Genomic DNA, 10,032 nt, shown 5'->3' on the forward strand with positions numbered 1-10,032 from the left:
CGTTCAACGTCTACACAGATAAACAAAAACTGAAGTTTTCAGGAGGCGTTTAAAAGAAACTCAATTTTTAGTGACCTTGGAGTGATAAAGAGCGAGAAAGCAGACAAAGGCCGGAAGTGGAAAGTAAAAAACGTCACACAAGAGTATGAACTTTCAACATAGAACAGGAAATCATGAAAAGATGCTGACGTGATGTGTCAGGTTAGTGGCAACACTGAAATAAAACAGTTTTATTACTTTAAATTTGAACTTGAGTAAATGTACTTAGTTACATTCCAGGACTGCCGGTCAGATTAACCCCAAAGCATGCTGGTCGATCAGAAGAGACTCACTTATTAAAGCGTCACACAAACTCTTTTACCTGCTGTCAGTCTGTTATAATACATGTAAATCAGCTGATCCGTGTGAAGCTGTTTCTCTGTTTGCTCTGTTTCAGATGTAAATTCTGTCCCAACAGTTAAACTGTCTCCGCTACAAACATGTCACACTGGTTTGACTCTTTTTGAATGAATATGAAAATCAACCAGCAAACAGCTCTCACCAAAGCTTTCATGAGCCGCGGCGCTGGATTTTAATCTTTGTTTAGTTGGTGATGTTTATTTAAGGTAACCCTCAAATTGTTGTTGCTTCATCTGATAGGACTCAGACGATTATTGGCGCCTCAGGACTCGTCTGGAGGTCGAGTCATGTGCAGAAGTGAAAGTAATGTCTTCAAAAGTAAAAGTACAAACACAGTACCAGCGAAGTGTACTTAAATATTCAGAGTAAAGGGAACTGGAACTGCTAAAAATAAAAGCTCCTGTCACTGACAGGTCATCAGATGGTTTTTAATTTTTAAAAAGAAGACAAACAAATCTCCAGAAATGTTTCGCAGACAACAAAACTCCACTGTGACTTTCCATCAGCATGACAGTGAGTAGATGATGACTGTATTTCCATTTTTGGATGAACTTTTCCTTTAACAAACACCCTCCACTTCTGATATAAGTGATGCTATAGCACCTAAGCTAACCTCTGCAGGAGCTGCCTGTAGTTTAAAAGACGCTGATTGGTTGTTCGGCTCAAAATCGTGATCTTGTGAATCTAACTGCCTCCAAAGTTAACTGGAAAATAACTTCAGCTTTGAACTGAATTCAGTGCAGTAAAAAGTGTCATATTTCCTTCTGAAATGCAGTAAAGTAAACTGAAATACTCGATTACAGTACTGCTACTTTCCACCCTGGTGATGTTTGATGTAATCAGAGTTGCCCGGATCAATCTGAGCAGACTGGTTTTGGTTAAAGTGTCAGAATTATGTAGATTATCTCTCTCTGTTGATCTAAGAGCCGTCGGATCAGGGTTTCCCCTCCTGACAGACTGTGAGGACGGATATATTTGGTGCTGACGGGCCTCCAGCCCTCCAGTCTCTGCAGAGAGCTCGTGGCTGCGCGCCTAAAATGTAAACACACAAGCCAACACGACACCACATCTGCGTCTGACGTTCGACTGTCTCTGTGATCCAGACACCTCCAGACTCGACGTCCCCTGCTAACCGCTGTGATGCACACAGTCACTCTGTAGCTATAGAAACAAAACTGTGCGCTCGGGGTGTGTGGTAGGTGGCCGGCTGCTTGTGGTTGGCTGGATGGCTGGTTGGTTGGCGCGTTGTCGGGCTGGCTGATCACCGCAGCCCTGGTGTGATGTCTGTTGCCATCACGCTCTAGACTTCAGCCAAAAGGAGCGGGAATCCTGCATATTGCTGAGCCTATAGGCGGCTTCCCGCCCGGGCCAACCCCGCCAGCCCAGCCAAACCTACACAAACACAGTGCCAGCCAATCTCAACCCGACGCAGACAAACTCAGTCTCAATCCAAACCCATCGGAGCGTAACTGTGTGCAGCCAAGCCCGCCACACTCCACCCTGCCCTAAACCCAACATCTGATATTCAATCCTGGAGGCCTTGCTCAGCCAACACTCCCCTGCACAGTGATTTATAACTGCAAACAGTGGAAGAAATCTTCCTAATGGTAGGTGGCAGGATGGGCCTGTGGGCGGAGGGAACGTCTTGTAACTGAAAGGTCAAACACTCGATCGTATCGACGAGTGATCCGTCTGTCAGTCTGCTGTCAAAGTGTTTTCACTAGACGTTAAACCACGAGCCACTCAGACGTAGTTACTTTGGATAAGTGGCAAAACCACAAGTGAGAAAGAAACTTAAAAGACAATAAATTAAATACAAATAACTGGAAATGAAAGGGAGAGTAGAGAGAAAATGGAGCAGGCAAACCTAAGTTTTTATTTCAGGTTGTGGGACAGAAAACGGTCTCTACTGATACTTTAAAACACACAAATTAAAAACACATCGATTCAGTCGGGCTTTTATGAAGCGTCTGATAATTTTATGGTTTTATAAGTATACTGTTAACTTTTATGTGCAATGTTTTCTTTATCTTTTGTTTTATTGCTTGTTTTATCTTTTATTATTTTAACTTTAGCTATTCATTTTATTGCAAATGATGTTCATCAGTCTCCAAACCTGTTTTTGTTCTGTTAGAGTACTACAATGTTTTTTCAATCACTTGTAAAGTTTAGATGCTCTAATGCTCAAAAAACATCAGTTTCAAACACTCTGTTTTATCTCCTGTCTCTTTAAGCCCCTCCTCCTGAATACCAAGCCTTCTCTGATTGGTCAGCTCACACATGCCTGAGTCAGCACCGCTAACAACAACAGAGCAGCTGTGCTAAATCAATTTGTATGTGCCAAACTAGCTGCTGGGCATTAACTACGCAAATGTGTGACATGGTGTGATGTCACAAAGTCATTCAAAGGCGTTCAGGAGCAGTGATTTCTGTGGGAAAGAGGAGCTTCAGTTGGTGCAGACTTTTACCTTTTTATCTTTCAAGGTCTTTAACATGCACAAATATAAAGACTGAAGGAAAGGAAAAGAAATGGAAAAGCAGAAAATGTCTCCAATAAAAATATATGTCCTCTGAGTCAGAGTCGTCCTAATCCCTCAGGACAGAAACTATAATTCGTCTCTGAGACACGCAGGTACGGACAAGTGTTATAACAAAGCCTCACGTCGCTCGGACAGTAAAGACAGTAGACTATACATGTCAGCGTAAATATATACATTCAATCCAAACAATAAAGACAAGGAGGATGAGGCGAGAGAACGCTGCTGAATCTCAGATCTGTTTTCTCGTCAACGAGACGTGCAGAGAAGGAAACAGAGCAAAGTGATGAAGACCAGGATCGGACGAAAAAGGACAAGATCATGTAGAAGAGGAAGTGAAGAGCGGGCGGCAGAGAGAACGGACAGATAGATGCAGGAGGTGGTGAAGCAGGCCTTATAGAGACGAGAGTCGCAGCAGTGAAAATCAGTCCTGCGCCTGCAGCTCCGCAATCCAAACCACAGAGTTTTAGATCAACACTCAACCAAATCTGAGCAGCTCGTTAGTATTTTCATTGGCCCGTCGGTGTGTTAGTGCTGTCGACTTTTACACACTCCTCTGTATCTGCTGTCAACAGACAGTAAAACGCTATGAATGAGCTACTGTGAGATTCTGGAGGGCAGAGAGCCTGTTCGCATCACTATCGCCGCTAAATTAAATCGGACATCTAATTCAGTTTGAGAGTGATTCACTGTCGGTTTAACGTAATTTAAGCTTCCTGAACAGTCGAGTTCAAGAATGTAACTCATCGGAAGAGTTTCTGGGCTAATTTTGGTTCTTGATGGTGTCATTTTTCTTATGCTTGTTCTTTTTGCACAGCTAGAGAGAGAAAAATGGCTCTAATGGGATAAAAATATTGCTCTGGGTCTGTTTGCTAATTTTTTTGCTACATCAACTTAATAAGTCCGTACTATAACAAACGTTGTGTGTCTGTTAGCTTGTTTTCCTCCTTGATCAATTAGATGCAGCTTTAAACTTGTAATAACACAACACTGATGTATAATCACCTTTAAGTTCATCGGTGGTGAACTTATTGACATTTGATCTCCACAACTGTGTCTTTACCTGCTAAATGCTGCATTATGTTCACCAGCTAGTCGCTAATTCTGTCTGCTGTTTGGTGCTGGACAGGTAGCTTAGCTTAACGACGGTCAACGACGACATAAAACCCAAATCACGCAAAGCAAAAAAGTTAATTTTGGGAATACATTCATCAGTTCCCTAGAAAAACATGAGATACTAACGCAGCTACAGTTCAGCTAAATTTGTATGCAGGCTAATGTTTGCTAACAGCTTCAACAACCGTATAAGGCCATTGTACGTTAGGTTTGTTAATCTTTGTTTTGGAGTTTTTCTGCCTCCTGTTGGCCAAAAATTGATCGATGAAGCTTTAAATCAGCAACATGGCTAAAAAGCTTTATTTGAAAACTGTGCATGCCATGTAACAAAGCCCCCGGGAAGAGCAAAATGCAAAATGCAAAATGACTTGTTTCACTGTCAGAACTGGAGCCATTCGGCCCAATAAAACAGCTGCAAGATTAAATTTTTTACCCCCATTCAAGCTAGCCAAGCGCTAAAGCGGAAGTTAGCTGGCTCGGTCTGCAGAAGTCTCTCGGGCCCCACAACACAGAAGATCTGGGTTATTTAATAACAGAGAAGTTGAGCTTTTTTGGCCTCAAAGCACCACTTTAATATGACGTCCTTGCGTATAACCCATCTGATTGACCTCGACAAAGTTCAAACATGTGCCCTGAGGTCTGGCTGAGAGTAATTCTGGGAGATGTTGCAGATAATCTTTTTAAAAGTCGACCTCCGGGCTGCAGGTTGAAGGCGCATGATTGATGAATGAAATGTAGTGACACGTTTACAGACGGCGTGTTTCTATACTGAGCGAGTTGACGGAGCAGTCTGGGTATTTGGGGAGTGCATTATGGGAGGAAGCGGCGCGTGGTGCCAATAGGAATAGGAAGAGGGAGTTCCTCCAGAGATAGACAGAGGAGACTGTTAACACATAGACACTGCGCTCTATATAGACTGACACCGTTCCACACATGCCTCGCTCTGCGTCCTGCCAGCTCACACTTCTCTCCTTCGCTCCTCTCGTCTGCGTACTCTCCCTCTCGGGTTTCCCTTACTCATGTTCTTCTTCTTCTCTCTCTCTCCATTACAGACTTGGCACCGGGCCGCAAATAGGTCAAATATAACTCTCGCATTCCTCTACGCAGTCGCTCTTCCTCCTCAAGGACTGAATGTGGCCTCTATCTCTCTTTCCTCTCTCCACATTAAAGCTTTATTGAATGTGACTCCGCCGTCTCTCTCTGACTTGCACCTAATTAAATGCTCACTTTTTTTTTTTTTTCCCTCCACTTGGCCACAGTGAGTGTTTGAGGATATCCAGTGTAATTCATTATGCAGTGCAACAATCTGTGGCGGTTCATTAGCGGGAAAAAACTACGAAGCCAGTTACAAAACATATTCGAGTGGTTATCATCCTGCTAATCAGGGTGAGAGTGTGCAGGGCGGATTCATGCGCACAGAGCGAGTTTCAAAGCTCTCGCTGCTGATTTCAAGTGCGCTCTTTCTTAGAATACATCCACGTTTAATTAGCTAATTTTATAATCAGATTACTCCAAACAAAGTGCAGCCACACTTGCATCTTCAGGGTGTTTTGGTAGAGACACTTTAAAACATGAAGGAAATGGCTGATGGATAAATCTCTTCCATTTTGCAGCCAACACCTGATCAAGAGTATGTCAGACAGTCTGGTTAGACCTCTGTTCTGTCCCCTTTTGCTCTCTGTGATCATAATTTAAGCTTCATATCAACACCTGCACTATGTGATTTACTATACTAGTAATATTGAGTGATCACAGATGCGTAAGAAGTGACCAAGAGATCTGTTTCTTCGTCCTCACTGAAGCAAGAGGCCTCATTTTTCCAATAAATCCACAAACTCAGCGTCCCGGTCTCAGAAACATCAGCTCAGTGCAGACCAGCCTTTCTCAAAATGTTGTCCATGAGTAGATTTAGTAAAATGTCCTGTTTTAAATTAAGTGTTTGTCAAAACTGAAAGTTTTGTGTCTGTTTAACGACGCCGCCTGCATAACATATTTACGATTAATGTCCAAAATGATCAGCCGTTGGACGCAATGAGACTAAACTTCTCCAGTGTGGAGCCAGACGTCGCTACACTGATGTCTCCATTCTTCACATTAAGATGGCGACAGAGACAATGATGAGCGAGCGGGCTCGACTTCTCTGCCAGACTGTCATCTGATTACGATATGATTTGTAATATTCTGTTGAAGTTGACTGATTGTTTTCGGTTCAGTTCAGTTCAGTTCAGTTCAAAGATTCGGAGTGAATGCCAGCGTAGTTTGTTACGCTGCTCAGCTATCGGATCATCATTGAAATGTACAACAGTAAGTGAACGCCTCACTGTTTATATGAGGATATCCAGTACAAAGATTCATTCTCAGCACTTTATTATTCACAACTGAGTTCAGATTGTGATTGTTTCTGTGTGTTGATGAAGATTCATTCATACACCTTCTGCACACCTCTACCGTTTCTTCAGGAGAAAGTGGTCCCACTGAAAATGGACACTTTTTTTAAGTATATTCTGGGGAAATAAACAAGAGAGAGACGACATTAAATCACCAGTGAAAGAGACGGAGAATGAGATTCAGGGCCGAGGCTCCAGCTGGACTCAAACCAGAGGCGTTGTAATTTCTATGTGAACGCCTCGGCCTCCGCGGTGCCCTGTAGATTATCTTTATTTACTGCGGGCGATAAATAAAATCAAACTTCCTTTCACCTCCGTGGTATCGGGGTGGATGCTGACGTTGATATTTTTCCCAAACTCGAGCTATCTGGGTTAAAGAAAAGTAATCTAAGCTGCCCCTTTAAGTCGGTGACATCACTATAAGTAATATCAGCTCTGCTCCTCGGTGACTCAACACCTTTTATGAGCTCAGGACATCCAGTCTGAACTTGCATGTTTCTCACAGTGTTCGCGCTCTCAGAGGACTGATTCTCCTCTTTCTGCTCTAACAAATGATCAACTCGGGGTGATTGATAATCTGTGTTATATAAAGAAGTTATTTATTGATAAGCGCAGCTCATTATGCTGATACGTGTTGGTGTGACTGTATGCAGATGAAGCTTCCAGGGGCTCTCTCCTCCCTGAAATTCAAATGAGCCCGAAATGTCCCCTGTGACCTCCCGTAGCCTAATAACAAGCTAATGGAAAGAGCTGTGCCACCCCTCTTTCTTTCCTCTACACATTTGTTTTCCTTTTCAGGAACCCCGCTCTCTCTCCTCCCCCTCAAACCTTCCCCTCTGTAGTCCCCCTCTTTTCTTTCTCGCTTCTCTCTCCTCCTCCCCCATTTCTTCCATGGCCTCATCCTCCCCTCTCTCCTCCGTTTCTATCCTCTCTCTCTCTCTCTCTCTCCTCCTCAGAGCGTGTTAATCCCATTACACGTGTGAATACCAGCTGGAGGAGAGCGGGCGAGAGAGACAGACAGAAAACAGAGAGAGAGAGAGAGAGAGAGAGGGAGGCAGAGGGGGGAGACGGGAACAGAGAGTGTTTGTGTCCGAGTGTGACTGACTGCTTACTCCACGACTGTGACTGCCTGATGCAAAACCCCCTGATGTAGTGACGTTTACAGTAATATCATGAAATACATTATAGTGGAGTGTAGGAGTGTTTCAGTTCTCAGCAGAGGAGGGCTTCATCACACAGACTCTAGAAAAAGTTGTTTTTTTTAAATTTGAGGTGGTGAGTCCTGTTACAAACTTGTTTTCTCAGAAAAAAGTGTAATTTCCCTTCCAATATTTATTATCTACTGAAGTATCTGTGTTCACGTTTGCGCCATTCAAAAACTGTAGGCTGCAGCTCACGATTATTTTCATTTCCGATTAATCTGTCGAGCCTTTTCTCGATCAATCAGTTTGTTGTTGACCTATAAACTGTCAGAAAATGGTGAAAAACAACAATCTTAAATGTCGTGTTTTTGTCCGCGACCCAAAGATTACAGACCCTGTAAATAGTTGACAAATAATCAGTTAATCGTCACAGCTCTAAAAAAGTGTTGAATCTCTGACCTGTGGTCGAACCCACAGCGTCTCTTTTAGACTCTGGTGAAGACCTTTATATTTCCAGAAATACCTGGAAAATCACTTGCAATCAAGAATAAATGTTAATAACAACGTTTCGGGACAAAGATCTTCATCAGTATCAAACCAACGTTATTATTATTCTTGGTCTTCTCCTACACACCTGTCGATCCACAGGTGTGCAAACATTTTACTCTGTGTATTTCTGAAAATACCCAAACTGTATAAATACTCTTCATACAAAAGACTATTATTCATTGTTCGACCAAACTGCATTTGAAGGTCCAGTTTTAATATTTAACTAAAAAAAAAACTTCGAAAAGGGAAATTAAAATGAAAAGGTCACACTTAAAGATTGCAGATTGACCAACTGAATACCCCTCGTCTCACCCTTCTCAACAGCAGCTGCTTAAAAACACGAAACTCATTCGAAGGTTATTATACACAAAAACAAAAATATGAAAATTATCTTCTAGTTCTGCAAATAGATCCTCCTTAATGCTTCACACCAGGAGTTAAAATGCAGTTCATGTGTTCAATCAGAACATTAGTAGATCTTGTTTCTACTTTATCTGCATGTAAGTAAAACATTTCTAGATGCTTCACAGCTCGTCTGGACTAATCCAAGTCTCCAGGAGCCCAGAGATCCCAAATTAATTTGAAAAGACATTCAATTTTGGGACTCTGGAGACGTAGATGTCACCAGAGCCATTTGGAGCCTTTTTTTTCTGTTGTTTTTTACGCTTTAAAACAAGTCTCCATCTACTTCAGTTGTTCAGGAGGAGGCTGAGAAAAACTCCAGAAATGTTTTGTGGACAACGAAACTTCACCTGACTTTCCATCAGCTCGAGGTTGAGGAGATAATCACTGAATTTTCTCTTCTGGGTGAACTCATCCTTTAAAAGATTATTATTATTATTATGGATGAAATAATGCTAAATTTGAACTTTGTAGTTGTTTGTTAACTGTTTTTAGCTTGTTTACATTCAGTTGTGTATTTCCCTGCATCACACTTTGTGAGTCCATCGTATGTTTTTTATGTAAACTATGAATCAGTAGAGAGTAGAAGACTAAAGCTGTCAGATAAATGGAGTAAAACTGAAGAAACCGTTGCTCCAAAATGCACCGGAGAACAAACTGGTATAAACTGGTATAAACTGGTATTAAAAAAAAGAACAAGTATCTTAAAATTATACTTGAGTAAGAAATTGTTTCGACTCGGCTTGGACTAAATGTTCTCCTCTTCTGTCACCATCTAAGTGCTCGGGGTGTGTTTTTCACACAGTTTAAAATGACGTTTTCCGTGTTTCGGGTTGTTGTTTTGGTTCTGACGCGGCCCGGCTCCTCGTTGTGATTCAGGGCCAGTTGCTGGGATGTCGGGGAGCCGGTGAGGCCCGCGAGCGAGACAGTGCAGACAGGCCCAATGTGGCTCCTGAGGAGTTCAAGCGCCAAGAAAATAAACAAGCCTTTTGATCACAAAGGGCCCATTCACTCCCGCTCACTCTCCCTGCCTCACTCTTTCTTTCTCTCCCTCTCACCCCCCTCCCCCTCCACTTATCCTCTGTAGTTTCTCCTCAGCTCTCCTCTCCTGACCTCTATATAGTTTTTATCCCTTTCCCTTTTCTAAAACCTCTCCACGTGTGTCTCTTCCCTCCGTTTTCAACTGTCTCTCCTCCACATCCAAGACCGTTGTCCTGCTTTTGACTGAAAGACAAGAGCGGCAGAGAGACAGACCTCCACAGAGAGACAGACAGACATCATCTGACCAGCCAGGGGGCAGACAGACAGACGGACAGACAGACAGAAACACACACAAGGGCCTCCTTATTCCACAAACATACGGTCATGGTGCAGAGCAGAGGAACACAACATGGAAAATGTCCTCATCACTCCATCTTTAGCACCAAACACGAACATGCAGAAAACTTTCCCCTCTGGCCACTCAGACGTTCGCTCGCTGTCACGAACACACTCGGCTGC

The sequence above is a fragment of the Pagrus pagrus genome (genome assembly GCF_965226575.1).
Source record: "Pagrus pagrus genome assembly, chromosome: 17".
NCBI lineage: Eukaryota > Metazoa > Chordata > Actinopteri > Spariformes > Sparidae > Pagrus > Pagrus pagrus.